Genomic DNA, 17,124 nt, shown 5'->3' with positions numbered 1-17,124 from the left:
CTTGGTGACAAGTAGGAATCTTTTTGAATTATTACTATGTTCCCCAACACAAACACCTTCGGAGATACATGTAGAGCATCTTTATGGTCACCCAGTTACGTTGTAAAGTTTGATAGCACACAAGGTATTCCTCTGGTATCCAGGAGTTGCATAATCTCATAGTCGAAGGAATAAGTATTTGACATGAAGAAAGCAATAGCAATAAACTAAATGATCATTATGCTAAGCTAACGGGTGGGTCTTGTCCATCACATCATTCTCCTAATGATGTGATCCCGTAATCAAATGACAACACATGTCCATGGTTAGGAAACCTTAACCATCTTTGATCAATGAGCTAGTCTAGTAGAGGCTTACTAGGGACACGGTATTTGTTTTTGTATTCACACATGTATTTAAGCTTCCGATCAATACAATTCTAGCATGAATAATAAACCTTTATCATGAATAAGGAAATATAAAATAACAACTTTATTATTGCCTCTAGGGCATATTTCCTTCACAAAATTCATACACGACTCTATGAAAGAAGACCGCAATCCAGGCTAGAAACCCTATCCGCCACAAGCGGAGGCTAGCCACAGGGAGGCTCCCATCTGCCAATGACCTCTCGATCATATGTAGTGAGAGGAGTTGATGGATCCCGCGCGTTCAAGTCGTGTAGCTTTAGGTTGTAGGGCCCTAATAGAATAGGTTTTGGGCCGTTTGATGTCTTGGCTTTGACAGTGGCTGCGATGACGCTGGATAAAGATGCTCCGGATCCTCTCCTAACAAGGTTGTAGGCTCTATGATCGGTGATGAATTTGGAAACTAGTCTGTTTAGGTGGGGATGTTGTGGCGGTGGTGATGAAGCTCCATCTTTGAGACAACGTCTACGCCATCATTAGCATGGGACTCGGGAGGTAGTCCAGGAGCGATTGCAGCTAGTGGTCTCCATCAACGATATCTAGAAGATGGTTTTTGTGCTGGGCTCATGGTTGGTAGCTGGCAGGTATCGTTTTCTCCTCTAGCGCCTTAGTCATCCAGTGATGCCAGATCTAGAGTTCGATGACTTATCCAGGGGGTTGCCTGATACGTCTCCAACGTATCTATAATTTTATCTTGTTCCATGTTGTTATATTATCATTCTTGGATGTTTTACAATCATTTTCTAGCAACTTTATATATATTTTTGGGACTAACCTATTGACATAGTGCCCAGTGCCAGTTTTTGTTTTTTTGCTCGTTTTTTTACTTCATAGAAAATCAATACCAAATGGAGTCCAAATGCAGTGAAACTTTTTTGAGAATTTTTCTAGACCAGAAGACACTTGATGGGCCAAAGAAGTAGCAGAGGGGGGCTCCGAGGGGAGCACAACCCACCAGGGCGTTCCCAGGAGCCCAGGCACGCCCACGTCTGTTGTGCCCACCTTGGTGGCCTCCCGCACCGCCTCTTTGCCCTATAAATTCCCAGATATTCCAAAAACCCTAGGGGAGTCGATAGATCAGAATTTCCACCGCCGCAAGCCTCTGTAGCCATGAAAAACCAATCTAGACCCCGTTCCGGCACCCTGCCGGAGGGGGGAATCATCACCGGTGGCCATCTTCATCATCCCTATGGCCACCATGATGAGGATGGAGTAGTCCACCCTCGGGCCTGATGGTTTGTACCAGTAGATATGTGTTTAATCTCTCTCTCTCTCTCTCTCGTGTTCTGGATTTGGCACGATCTTGATGTGTCGCGAGCTTTGTTAATATAGTTGGATCATATGGTGTTTTCCCCTATCTATCTTGTTGTGATGAATTGAGTTTTCCCTTTGAGATCTCATTGTTATCGAATTGAATACTTTTATGGATTTGAGAACACTTGATGTATGTCTTGCTATGAATGCCCGTGGTGACAATGGGGTATCATATTGATTCACTTGATATGTGTTTTGGCACTCAACTCGCGGATTTGCGAGGTGACATTGGGTAATCTATTGAAAGCACAAGTGCTCCCTGGGTGATTTTTGTAATTAATGACAACATATCTCTTGTTGGACTAATGGTTTTATATAGTGCATTTCAGGCAAGTTCAAAAATGGCGTGGAATGGACAAGAGGATGTGAAACCCTTCTAAATACTGATGACCCACAAGTATAGGGGATCTATCATAGTCCTTTTGATAAGTAAGAGGGTCGAACCCAACGAGGAACAGAAGGAAATGATAAGCGGTTTTCAGCAAGGTATTCTCTGCAAGTACTAAAATAAGTGGTCACAGATAGTTTTGTGATAAGATAAATTGTAACGAGCAACAAGTAACAAAAGTAAATAAAGTGCAGCAAGGTGGCCCAATCCTTTTTGTAGCAAAGGACAAGCCTGGACAAACTCTTATATAGAGAAAAGCGCTCCCGAGGACACATGGGAATATCGTCAAGCTAGTTTTCATCACGTTCATATGATTCACGTTCGGTACTTTGATAATTAGATATGTGGGTGGACCGGTGCTTGGGTGCTATTCTTACTTGAACAAGCATCCCACTTATGATTAACCTCTATTGCAAGCATCCGCAACTACAACAAAAGTATTAAGGTAAACCTAACCATAGCATGAAACATATGGATCCAAATCAGCCCCTTACGGAGCAACGCATAAACTAGGGTTTAAGCTTCTGTCACTCTAGCAACCCATCATCTACTTATTACTTCCCAATGCCCTCCTCTAGGCCCAAATAATGGTGAAGTGTTATGTAGTCGACGTTCACATAACACCACTAGAGGATAGACAACATACATCTCATCAAAATATAGAACGAATACCAAATTCACATGACTACTAATAGCAAGACTTCTCCCATGTCCTCAGGAACAAACGTAACTACTCACAAAGCATATTCATGTTCATAATCAGAGGGGTATTAATATGCATAAAGGATCTGAACATATGATCTTCCACCAAATAAACCAACTAGCATCAACTACAAGGAGTAATCAACACTACTAGCAACCTACTAGTACCAATCCCGGACTTGGAGACAAGAATTGGATACAAGAGATGAACTAGGGTTTTGAGAGGAGATGGTGCTGGTGAAGATGTTGATGGAGATTGCCCTCTCCCGATGAGAGGAGCGTTGGTGATGACGACGGCGATGATTTCTCCCTCCCGGAGGGAAGTGTCCCCGGCAGAACAGCTCTGCCGGAGCCCTAGATTGGTTCCGCCGAGGTTCTGCCTCGTGGCGGCGGAGTCTCTTCCCGAAAGGTTGCTTCTAATTTTTTCCTTGACGAAAGACCTCATATAGCAGAAGATGGCCATCGGAGAGCCAACAGGGGGCCCACGAGGCAGGGGGCGCGCCCCCACCCTCGTGGCCAGGTGGGGCCCCCTCTGACGTACTTCTTCCGCTCAATATTTTTTATATATTCTGAAAATAACTTCCGTGGAGTTTCAGGACTTTTTGAGTTGCGCAAAATAGGTCTCTGATATTTGCTCCTTTTCCAGCCCAGAATTCCAGCTGTCGGCATTCTCCCTCCTTATGTAAACCTTGTAAAATAAGAGAGAATAGGCATAAGTATTGTGACATAATATGTAATAATAGACCATAATGGAATAAATATCGATATAAAAGCATGATGCAAAATGGACGTATCAACTCCCCCAAGCTTAGACCTCGCTTGTCCTCAAGCGAAAGCCGATAATGATAAATATGTCCTCATGTTTAGAGGTAGAGGTGTCGATAAAAAAAATACGGACATGAAGGCATCATGATTATTGTCATAACAGCAACATATATAGATATTGTCATATGATTTCTTATGCTCAAGTAATAATCCATTCACAATGCAAAAGTATGAATCAGAAACTTTATTGAGAACTAACAAACTATAATCTCAGTCATTGAAGCAATTGCAATTTATCATAACATGAAAAAGAGTCTATGTCAGAGCTTTATAGCAAGTCCACATACTCAACTATCATTTAGTCTTTCATAATTGCTAACACTCACACAATACTTGTGGTTACGGAGTTTTAATCGGACACAGAGAAAGATAGGGGCTTATAGTTTCGCCTCCCAACCTTTTACCTCAAGGGTAATGTCAACAATAATAAATCATGCTCCCCTACATCCAATTAGATATATCTATCAGGATCTTTCCAACACACTGTGCTTGCCAAAGGACAAAATATAAAAAGGAAAGGTGAAGATCACCATGACTCTTGCATAAGGTAGAAGATAATGATAAAAGATAGGCCCTTCGCAGAGGGAAGCAGAGGTTGCCATGCGCTTTTATGGTTGGATGCACAAAATCTTAATGCGAAAGAACGTCACTTTATATTGCCCCTTGTGATATGAACCTTTATTATGCAGTCCGTCGCTTTTATTTCTTCCACATCACAAGATCGTATAAAGCTTATTTCCTCCACACCAATCAATCATACATATTTAAAGAGCAATTTTTATTGCTTGCACCGATGACAACTTACTTGAAGGATCTTACTCAATCCATAGGTAGGTATAGTGGACTCTCATGGCAAAACTGGTTTAAGGGTTTTGGAAGCACAAGTAGTATCTCTACTTGGTGCTGAGAATTTAGCTAGCATGAGGGGTAAAGGCAAGCTCAACATGTTGGATGATCCATGACAATATACTTTATCTCATATATAAGAAAACATAACCCATTACGTTGTCTTCCTTGTCCAACATCAACTCTTTAGCATGTCATATTTTAATGAGTGCTTCCAATCATAAAAGATGTCCATGATAATATATTTATATGTGAGACCTCTCTTTCCTTATTACTTCCTATTAATTGCAACAATGACCAAAGCTATGTTTTTCAACTCCCAACAACTTTTAATCATCATACAACTTCTATGTGAAGTCATTACTCTCAATAAGATCAATATGAACTATTTGTTTCTTTTTATTCTTTTTCTCTTTTCTTTTATTCACTCACGATCATAACAAGAAAATCAAGCCCTTGACTCAACACTAATCTTTATTATATAGCTCACGGACTCGATTACAAAGAGAGACCATAAACCAAAACTCAAAACTAGATCATGCCATAAACTTTATTCTACTAAATCAAAATACTACTAATATGATCGAACTAAGAAAACGGTAAAGATAGGAGTGTGGTTGTGATACGATACCGGGGCACCTCCCCCAAGCTTGGCAGTTGCCAAGGGGAGTACCCATACCCATGTGATTATGTCTCCTTTGTTGTTGGTGAAGGAGGTGATGGATAGTCGCACATCGAGCGTAAGAGGTCCTCGAGCTTGCGGATAATGCCCTTGAGTGCAATGATATGCTCCTTCAACAAAATATTTTCACGTGTGAGATACTTGTTTTGTATATGATCTAACTCAATCATCTTGAAAGCTTCGATCTCAGTTGGGGTAAGAAGATTGTGATCAAGTTGAAGGATGTCTTCTGCTACCGGAGCTTGATCCGTGGCCTTCTTGATCCTTTCATCCTTGTTGATCTCCATGGGTTCATCCCTCTTCAGCTCTATGTTCATTAGCCAAGCATCATTGTCACCATTGTTGGAGGAGGGGGACGACATGTGTCAGGACCGGATTTTTAGGATAATAATTCTCCAGAAAATGGCCCTTATGCTCACCAGCCCCAGGATTACTGTTAGCTGATGAGGCACCAACTTGATACAAGAATTCCAAGTAAAGTACAAAAAATATGTAGTACAAGACCATTGTGGCCTATGAGTACAACACTTGGCTTCTAATGGTGGATGGCGGAAGCGGTTTGTGGTTCATCTGCGTCTATGGGACTCCATTTCCCACAAGAACAGCTGACCAGGATAACTCCTATCTTCGCGAGGCTGCTGTCAACACTGCGTAGGTTCCGGGGCTGTCATCGTAATGCTCTTTTTCTCCACGCAAGAAATCTGGCCAAGACAATAGCCAGGGACAAGCCAGTGAGTACGTTTGAATGTACTCGCAAACATCAAGAACACGGGTATAATATAACCAGGGGTAATCATGCTCCGAAATATTCTATGATCATAATGTCTGTCACGAAAGATACGAAATCCATGATGTATGCATACGGGGAAAAAATATGGATGTGCAATATAGAAATAGAATGTAGTGACGAGCGCATGCCGACGAGCATGCGGATAAGCTCGGCCTGTTCCCAGGGGGTAGCTGGCGCGCGCGGGTGGCTTGGGCGGCGCCGTCCACGGCAGAGCCCGCTGCCGACGCCGGCGTGCCGCCAAGGGAGCTCTGCCGGCGATGCTGTAGGGCGCCAGTGCGGCTTGGAGGTTTGCTGCGAGGGGGCGAGTGTATGGCGCGGCTCTGCAGGCGAGCTGGGGCCAGTGACGGGACGCGTCGACCCGAGCGCACGCACGTGCAAAACGCGCGCTCTGGCCGCGCCCAGAGCACGCACACCAGGTGTTCGACGAAATGCCAGTGCGCGTTATAGAGGTTGGGTGAGGCTGGTAGATAGCAGGCCAGGGCTAGGGATAGCTAGGAGGTTAGTGGACATGCTGGATGGGTCAGGGGCTCAAGTCCACAATGCAAACTAGAAGACATGCCAAAACTGTTCCTGCACACAGGGTGTTCGACAGAATGCCATGGCCATCTAGGCAACTCTTGGGGTGGCCAAACTCTCCAGATCCTAGTCTCTTTAGGAGCTCAAGAAGTTGGTAAGGTTAGCTTGGCAAAAACAGAAAGTTGATAGTGCAAGTTTTTGAGAAAACCAGTTTTGGGCAGAAACTAAAGGCTATCATTGCATGCACCAAAAATACTCCAATGGGTCCAATCTCCTGGACTTAAGGGTTTGGTAGGGAGGACTATAAGTAGGAAAAAGCTCAAGGGCACTAGAGCAAAATAAAATGGGGTTGCAGTACAAATCACCAAACTGGACCAGAAGGAAGATGAGGTTGATTCACTCAAATTTTTCAAAGAACATCACTGGGTTTTTGCATGAGGTTGCATTATAAGCATCCAATGACATCTCCAAACACTTGGAAGAATTTTTAGAAGAATATTTAAATAGGTTGTAGTGCAAAAACACCCACTGGACCAGATTTGAAAAATTGATGTAGAGCTCAAAATCTCCAATAACCAAAAGATATTTTTGCATAAAAGGGATGTGGAAACCTCACATGACATCCCCAAATTTTTGGTGAAAATATTAGAAGCATTTATCAAATGGTTGCAGTGCAAAAGGGGCTCCAAATTTTATGGAAGATCATTTAAAAAGAACAAAGCTCATGAAAAATAATTATGCAAATAAATCCACTGATAAAGAATTGATTTTATAAAGAGGGCATACAAGTCCAAAAATATTTTTGGAAAGTTTCCACTTGAGGTAAAAACCCACAATATTAAAGAGAAGAGGGTTTCTGAAATCAAAGGAGAAATCCAGAAAAATAAAAATTTAATTTCCTGGCAAAATTTTTAGTTAATAAAACAAGGTCAAAATTTTGGGGTGTTACAACATGATGCCTGGCCTTGACAACCCTGACAGAGAACAGCTCGAAACAAGAACAGAGGATAATTGCGTGATACATGAGTCAAAACCTTCGGGAGATTATATAATGAATTTTTACCGACCAAAATACGTATCATGCAAGAAAACGGAGTTCGGAGAGCACACGAGGTGCCCACGAGGTAGGGGGCACGCCCAGTAGGGTAGGGCGCGCCCTCCAACCTCGTGGAGCCCTCGTGTCCTTCCCGGAATGCTTTTTATTTTTCTATTTTTCTAAATATTCCAAGACGGAGAAATATTGCCTTAAAAACGGTTTTGGAGTCGGTTTACTTACCGTACCACATACCTATTCCTTTTCGGAGTCTGAAACATTCTGGAAAGTGTCTCTTATGTATTCCTCCGGGTTACGGTTTCAATAACATTGGTTTCAACATTTATGGGATTACCTGAGATGTAATGTTTAATTCTTTGACCGTTCACCACCTTCGGATTTGTGCCTTCGAAGTTGTTGATTTTTATGGCACCGGAATGATAGACCTCCTCGATAACGTAGGGGCCTTCCCATTTAGAGAGAAGTTTTCCTGCAAAAAATCTTAAACGAGAGTTGTATAGTAATACATAATCACCTACATTAAACTCACGCTTTTGTATCCTTTTGTCATGTCATCTTTTAACTTTTTCTTTAAACAACTTGGCATTTTCATAAGCTTGGGTTCTCCATTCATCAAGTGAGCTAATATCAAATAACCTCTTCTCACCGGCAAGTTTGAAATCATAGTTGAGCTCTTTAATAGCCCAATAAGCCTTATGTTCTAGTTCGAGAGGTAAGTGACATACCCATTGGATTTTTATATGCAGTTCTATAGGCCCATAATGCATCATCAAGTTTCTTGGACCAATTCTTTCTAGACCTATTGACAGTCTTTTGCAAAATTAATTTGAGCTCTCTATTACTCAATTCTACTTGACCACTAGACTGAGGGTGATAAGGAGATGCAATTCTATGATTAACATCATACTTAGCAAGCATTTTACGAAAAGCACCATGAATAAAATGTGAACCACCATCAGTCATTAAATATCTAGGGACTCCAAACCTCGAAAAAATGACTTCTTTAAGCATCTTAATAGAAGTGTTATGATCAGCACTACTAGTTGGAATAGCTTCTACCCACTTAGTAACGTAATCAACAGCAACTAAAATATGTGTATATCCATTAGAGGCAGGAAAAGGTCCCATATAATCAAAGCCCCAAACATCAAATGGTTCAATAACGAGTGAATAATTCATAGGCATTTCTTGACGTCTCCTAATATTACCAATTCTTTGACACTCATCACAAGAAAGGACAAACTTACGGGCATCCTTGAAGAGAGTAGGCCAATAAAAACCAGATTGCAATACCTTATGTGCAGTTCTATCTCCAGCATGGTGTCCTCCATAAGCTTCGGAGTGGCACTTGTGTAGGATCTGTTCCTGTTCATGCTCAGGTACACAACGTCTAATAACACCATCTACTCCTTCTTTATAAAGATGTGGGTCATCCCAAAAGTAATGTCTTAAATCATAGAAGAATTTTTTCTTTTGTTGGTATGTGAAACTAGGTGGTATAAATTTAGCAACAATATAATTAGCATAATCAGCATACCATGGAGTACTACGAGAAGCATTTATGACATTTAATTGCTCATCTGGAAAGCTATCATCAATAGGTAGTGGGTCATCAAGAACATTTTCTAACCTAGACAAGTTGTCTGCAACGGGGTTCTCAGCTCCCTTTCTATCAACAATATGCAAATCAAATTCTTGTAGCAAGAGAACCCATCTAATAAGTCTAGGTTTAGCATCTTTCTTTTCCATAAGATATTTAATAGCAGCATGATCAGTGTGAATAGATACTTTAGAATCAACAATATAAGGTCTGAACTTATCACAAGCAAATACAACTGCTAAAAATTCTTTTTCAGTAGTAGCATAATTTCTTTGAGCATTGTCTAGAGTTTTACTAGCATATTGAATAACATTTAATTTCTTATCAACTCTTTGCCCTAGAACAGCACCTACAACATAGTCACTAGCATCACACATAATTTCAAAGGGTAAATTCCAATCAGGTGGCTGAACAATAGGTGCAGAGATCAATGCTTTCTTAAGTATTTCAAATGCTTCTACACAATCATCATCAAAGACAAATGGTATATATTTTTGTAATAAATTGGTCAGAGGCCGAGAAATTTTGGAGAAGTCCTTAATGAACCTCCTATAAAAACCGGCGTGACCCAGGAAACTTCTTATACCTTTAATGTCCTTGGGACATGTCATCTTCTCAATAGCATCAACCTTGGCTTTATCAACCTCAATACCTCTTTCAGAAATGTTATGCCCCAAGACAATAACTTCATTAACCATAAAGTGGCACTTCTCCCAATTCAATACAAGATTAGTTTCTTCACATCTCTGCAAAACTCGATCAAGGTTGCTCAAGCAATCATCAAAAGAGGATCCATAGACGGAAAAGTCGTCCATGAAACCCTCACAGATCTTTTCACAAAAGTCAGAGAATATAGCCATCATGCATCTTTGAAAGGTAGCAGGTGCATTACATAAACCAAAAGGCATACGTCTATAAGCAAATGTACCAAAAGGGCATGTAAAGGTAGTCTTTTATTGATCATTGGCTGACACAGGTATTTGAGAGAAACCAGAATAACCATCTAGAAAGCAAAAATGTGTATGTTTAGATAATCTTTCTAGCATTTGATCGATAAAAGGCAAGGGGTAATGATCTTTCTTAGTAGCTTTATTTAATTTGTGGAAATCAATTACCATCCTATACCCTGTAATAATTCTTGGAGGAATCAATTCATCTTTATCATTAGGAACAACAGTAATACCTCCTTTCTTAGGGTCACAATGGACATGACTTACCCACTGACTATCGGCAACGGGATAAATTATACCTGCCCCAAGGAGCTTTAGTATTTCCTTTCTTACCACTTCTTTCATTTTAGGATTCACCCGTCGTTGATGATCAATAACTGGTTTGGCATCTTTCTCCAAATTTATTTTATGTTGACATAGAGTGGGACTAATGCCCTTAAGATCATCAAGAGTATATCCAATAGCAGCACGGTGCTTCTTCAGGGTTTTCAATAATCTTTCTTCTTCATGCTTGAAAGGTTAGCACTGATAATAACAGGATATATCTTTTTTTCATCAAGATAAGCATATTTAAGAGTATCAGGCAACGGTTTAAGCTCAAACACGGGATCACCCTTGGGTGGAGGAGGACCCCCTAGGATTTCAACAGGCAAATTGTGTTTCAGAATAGGTTCCTGTTTAAAGAAAACTTCATCTATTTCCCTTCTTTCATTCATAAACATATCATTTTCATGGTCTAGCAAATATTGTTCTAAAGGATCACTAGGAGGTACGGCAATAGAAGCAAGACCAATAATTTCATCCTTACTAGGCCATTCTTCTTCACGGTGTTGTCTACTATATTTAGAGAAATTAAACTCATGAGACATATCACCCAAGCCAATAGTAACAACATTCTTTTCGCAGTCTATCTTAGCATTAACGGTGTTCAAGAAGGGTCTACCAAAAATAATGGGACAAAAGCTATCTTGTGGGGAACTAAGAACAAGAAAATATGCAGGATATTTAGTTTTCCCACACAAGACTTCAACATCTCTAACAATTCCCATTGGTGAAATAGTATCTCTATTGGCAAGTTTAATTGTGACATCAATATCTTCTATCTCAGCGGGTGCAATATCATGCATAGTTTCTTTATATAAGTCATAAGGTATTGCACTAACACTAGCACCCATATCACATAAGCCATGATAACAATGATCTCCTATTTTAACAGAAAAAACAGGCACGCCTACCACAGGTCCATGATTATCTTTAGCACAAGGTTTGGCAATTCTAGCAGTTTCACCGCAGAAATAAATAACATGCCCATCAATATTATCAGCCAAGAGATCTTTAACAATAGCAATATTAGGATCAACTTTGACTTGCTCAGGAGGTGTATAAGTTCTAATATTGCTTTTACGAACCATAGTTGAAGCTTTAGCATGATCCTTTATTCTAACAGGGAAAGGTGGTTTCTCAACATAAGAAGTAGGAACAATAGGATCATTATAAGTGACAGTCTTTTCTTCAACTTTAATAGGTGCAGCTACTTTTACTTCTATGGGAGGATGATATTTAAACCACTTCTCCTTGGGGAGATCAACATAAGTACCAAAAGATTCACAGAAAGAAGCTACTATCTCAGAGTCAAGTCCATATTTAGTGCTAAATTTACGGAAAACATCAGTATCCATAAAAGATTTAACACAATCAAACTTAGGTGTCATACCTGACTCCTTACCTTCGTCAAGATCCCAATCTTCAGAGTTGCATTTAATTATATCCAATAAGTTCCATTTGAATTCAATAGTCTTCGTCGTAAAAGAGCCAGCACAAGAAGTATCGAGCATGGTGCGATTGTAATCAGAAAGCCCAGCATAAAAACTTTGAAGAATTATTTCTCTCGGGAGCTCATGATTGGGGCATGGATATAACATTGATTTAAGCCTCCCCCAAGCTTGAGCGATGCTTTCTCCTTCGCGAGGCCAAAAATTATATATATAATTGCGATCACGATGAACAAGATGCATAGGATAATACTTCTGATGAAATTCCAATTTCAATCTTTTGTAGTTCCATGACTTCGTATCATCACATAGCCTATACCATGTCAATGCATCTCCCTCCAAAGATAAAGGGAAGATCTTATTCTTAACAACATCATCGGGTATACCTGCAAGCTTAAATAATCCACAAACTTCATCCACATAAATTAGGTGCTCATCAGGATGCTTTGTTCCATCTCCTGCAAAAAGATTATCTAGCAGTTTTTCTAACATACCCGAAGGAACTTCAAAGGGAACATTTTCATTTTCAGTAGGTTCAGTAGGTTGAGGAGCAACTCTTTGCTCTACTGGTCAGGGTGAAGATACCCCGAACAAGCCCCTCAGAGGATTACTTTCCATAGTAACAAGTGACGGAAAATTTCAGCACACTATACAAATTTTTCGTTACCAAATTCCACCTACCAAAGGCGCTTCACTCCCCGGCAACGGCGCCAGAAAAGAGTCTTGATGACCCACAAGCTTAGGGGATCTATCGTAGTCCTTTCGCTAAGTAAGAGTGTCGAACCCAACGAGGAGTAGAAGGAAATGATAAGCGGTTTTCAGCAAGGTATTCTCTGCAAGTACTGCAATAAGTGGTAATAGATAGTTTTGTGATAAGATAAATTGTAACGAGCAGCAAGTAACAAAAGTAAATAAAGTGCGGCAAGGTGGCCCAATCCTTTTTGTAGCAAAGGACAAGCCTGGACAAACTCTTATATAGAGAAAAGCGCTCCCGAGGACAAATGGGAATATCGTCAAGCTAGTTTTCATCACGTTCATACGATTCACGTTCGGTACTTTGATAATTTGGTATGTGGGTGGACCGGTGTTTGGGTGCTATTCTTACTTGAACAAGCATCTCACTTATGATTAACCTCTATTGCAAGCATCCTCAACTACAACAAAAGTATTAAGGTAAACCTAACCATATAATGAAACATATGGATCCAAATCAGCCCCTTACGAAGCAACGCATAAACTAGGGTTTAAGCTTCTGTCACTCTAGCAACCCATCATCTACTTATTACTTCCCAATGCCCTCCTCTAGGCCCAAATAATGGTGAAGTGTTATGTAATCGACGTTCACATAACACCACTAGAGGATAGATAACATACATCTCATCAAAATATCGAACGAATACCAAATTCACATGACTACTAATAGCAAGACTTCTCCCATGTCCTCAGGAACAAACGTAATTACTCACAAAGCATATTCATGTTCATAATCAGAGGGGTATTAATATGCATAAAGGATCTGAAGATATGATCTTCCACCAAATAAACCAACTAGCATCAACTACAAGGAGTAATCAACACTACTAGCAACCTACTAGTACCAGTCCCGGACTTGGAGACAAGAATTGGATACAAGAGATGAACTAGGGTTTTGAGACGAGATGGTGCTGGTGAAGATGTTGATGGAGATTGCCCTCTCCCGATGAGAGGAGCGTTGGTGATGACGATGGCGATGATTTCCCCCTCCCAGAGGGAAGTGTCCCCGGCAGAACAGCTCTGCCGGAGCCCTAGATTGGTTCCGCCAAGGTTCCGCCTCGTGGCGGCGGAGTCTCGTCCCGAAAGGTTGCTTCTGATTTTTTCCTTGACGAAAGACCTCATATAGCAGAAGATGGCCATCGGAGAGCCAACAGGGGCCCACGAGGTAGGGGGCGCCCCCTGGGGGTAGGGCGCGCCCCCACCCTCGTGGCCAGGTGGGGCCCCCTCTGACGTACTTCTTCTGCTCAATATTTTTTATATATTCTGAAAATAACTTCCATGGAGTTTCAGGACTTTTGGAGTTGCGCAGAGTAGGTCTCTAATATTTGCTCCTTTTCCAGCCCAGAATTCCAGCTGCCGGCATTTTCCCTCCTTCTGTAAACCTTGTAAAATAAGAGAGAATAGGCATAAGTATTGTGACATAATACGTAATAACAGACCATAATTTAATAAATATCGATATAAAAGCATGATCCAAAATGGACGTATCAAATACTAAGGACACATATTAGCAAAAGCTCAAGACTCTTCATTACATTTTAGTTATCCAAGATCACATTGAGTCCATAGGAAAGCCAATACTATTAAAAGGGGATGATGTGTTGCTTAATGGTCTACTTGCTCAAAGTGCTTAGTGATATTGCTCCAAAGCCCTCAACCACTTTCTCATTCCAAATATATCCAAAACCCAAAGTCAAATTTGGCCTCACCGATCTTTCTATCGGGCACCACCGAGTTCGTTTGACATAGCCACTGCCAGAAACCCTAACAGTTCGGTCACACCAATAAGGATCTCGGTCTCACCGAGATGGCCTTGCAAACTCTGTGTTGCCTATTGCAATTGTTTCGGTCTCACCAAAATTGCGATCGATCTCACCGAGTTTGCTTGACATTTTCTCTGTTGCCTTATTGCTTCACTTTGGTCTCACCGAGTTGATGCAATTGGTGCCACCGAGTTGATTTTTGCCTTAGGCCCTAGCACATCAGTCCCACCGAGTTGTTCCAGTTGGTCCCACCGATATTCCTAACGTTCACATTTTGAACTAAATCGGTCTCACCGAGTTCATCTATTCGGTCTGACCGAGTTGGGTCAAATATGTGTAACAGTTGGATTTTGTGTGGAGGCTATATATACCCCTCCACCCCCTTCTCCATATTAGAGAGAGCCATCGGAACGTGCCTACACTTCCAGCATACATTTTCTGAGAGAGAACCACCTACTCATGTGTTGAGATCAAGATATACCAATCGTACCACAAGAATCTTGATTTCTAGCCTTCCCCAAGTTGCTTTCCACTCAAATCATCTTTCCACCATATCAAAATCTGTGAGAGAGAGTTGAGTGTTGGGGAGACTATCATTTGAAGCACAAGAGCAAGGAGTTCATCATCAACACACCATATATTACCTTTTGGAGAGTGGTGTCTCCTTGATTGGTTAGGTGTCGCTTGGGAGCCTCCGACAAAAGATTGTGGAGTTGAACCAAGAAGTTTGTAAGGGCAAGGAGGTCGCCTACTTCATGTAGATCTACCCGAGTGAGGCAAGTCCTTTGTGGGTGATGGCCATGGTGGGATAGACAAGGTTGCTTCTTCGTGGACCCTTCGTGGGTGGAGCCCTCCATGGACTTGCGCAACCGTTACCCTTCGTGGGTTGAAGTCTCCATCAACATGGATGTACGATAGCACCACCTATCAGAACCACGCCCAAAATCTCTGTGTCTTCATTGCGTTTGTACACTCTAATCCCATCCCTTTACTTTCTTGCAATTAGCATGCTTTACTCTTTCCGCTGCTCATACTATTGTCGTGCTTCCTTGAAATGTATTGTGAATGCTTAAACTTGTGCTAAAACTCCACCTTAACTTGAAGAACCTAAAAACTGCCACTTTTACTTGTTGAGGGTCTAATCACCCCCTCTAGACCCCTCTTCAAGAGCCTTTCAGTTGCTATTAGAGATTTGGTCTCCATTGCTTTGGTTTAATCGCCATTGGAGGAAGATGGATGAGTCTACGATTGGGAGTATTAGACATGGAGTGCCTATGCTTGATGAAGAGTTCTATAACTCTTGGAAGAATGAGATGCATGCGATTTTCAATGAATATAATTTGAAAAGGTATATTACTAGCCCTTATGTGCCCCTATTGATCCTCCCTAAGTTGGATACTTTCGAGTATTTGGCTCAAAGTGTTACATTCTTGATAAGCATCATCGCTGGAAATTTGCCCCTAAATCTCATGAAGGTTTTCTACTCGGTTATGGCTCAAACTCTCACACTTACCGTGTCTACAACAATTTCACCCGAAAGGTTGAAGAGATGGTAGATGTGAAGTTTGATGAATCTAAAGGCTCGCAAGTTGAGTAATTGCCAATTGATGTAGGAGACAAAGATCCTTCGAAAGCAATCCAAGATTTGTCCATTGGCAAGATTCGCCCAAAGGAGGTGAAGGAGAGTACCTCATCCGTTCAAGTGGAAGCCTCAACTTCACATCGACGTGAACCACAAGTTGATTTGGAGGCATCCACAAGTGGAACACGTCACGACTGAGAAAATGAGGAAGTGCAACAAGATGAACCACATCGACCTCCCTCTCCACCTCCACAAGAGAACGACAACGCAAACAACAATGAAGGAGGACAAGAAGAAGAAGACAATGAATAGGAAGTTCCACCCCAACCCAAACAAAATCTCTCACGAGTTAGAGCAAGAGTCACAAGAGACCATCCCATCGAACAAATCTTCGATGATATTCAAACCGGGAGAATTATGAAGGAAATATGCCCTAGAGGCAATAATAAAGTTGTTATTTATATTTCCTTATATCATGTTAAATGTTTATTATTCATGCTAGAATTGTATTAGCCGGAAACTCAGTACATGTGTGAATACATGGACAAACAGAGTGTCCCTATTATGCCTCTACTTGACTAGCTCGTTAATCAAAGATGGTTAAGTTTCCTAGCCATAGACATGTGTTGTCATTTGATGAACGGGATCACATCATTAGAGAATGATGTGATGGACAAGAACCATCCGTTAGCTTAGCACTATGATCATTTAGTTTATCGCTATTGCTTTCTTCATGACTAATACATGTTCCTATGACTATGAGATTATGCAACTCCCGAATACTGGAGGAACACTTAGCTAGTGTGCTATCAAACGTCACAACGTAACTGGGTGATTATAAATATGCTCTACAGGTGTCTCCGATGGTGTTTGTTGAGTTGGCATAGATCGAGATTAGGATTTGTCAATCCGATTGTCGGAGAGGTATCTCTGGGCCCTCTCAGTAATGCACATCACTATAATCCTTGCAAGCAATGTGACTAATGAGTTAGTTGTGGGATGATGCATTACGGAACGAGTAAATAGACTTGCCGGTAACGAGATTGAACTAGGTATGGTGATACCGATGATCGAATCTCGGGCAAGTAACATACCGATGACAAAGGGAACAATGTATGTCGTTATGCGGTTTGACCGATAAAGATCTTTGTAGAATATGTAGGAGCCAATATGAGCATCC

The sequence above is a fragment of the Triticum aestivum genome, chromosome 1D (assembly GCF_018294505.1).
Source record: "Triticum aestivum cultivar Chinese Spring chromosome 1D, IWGSC CS RefSeq v2.1, whole genome shotgun sequence".
NCBI classification, from domain to species: Eukaryota; Viridiplantae; Streptophyta; class Magnoliopsida; order Poales; family Poaceae; genus Triticum; species Triticum aestivum.
The sequence above is the reverse complement of the archived record's forward strand: the minus strand, read 5'-3'. Positions refer to the sequence as shown.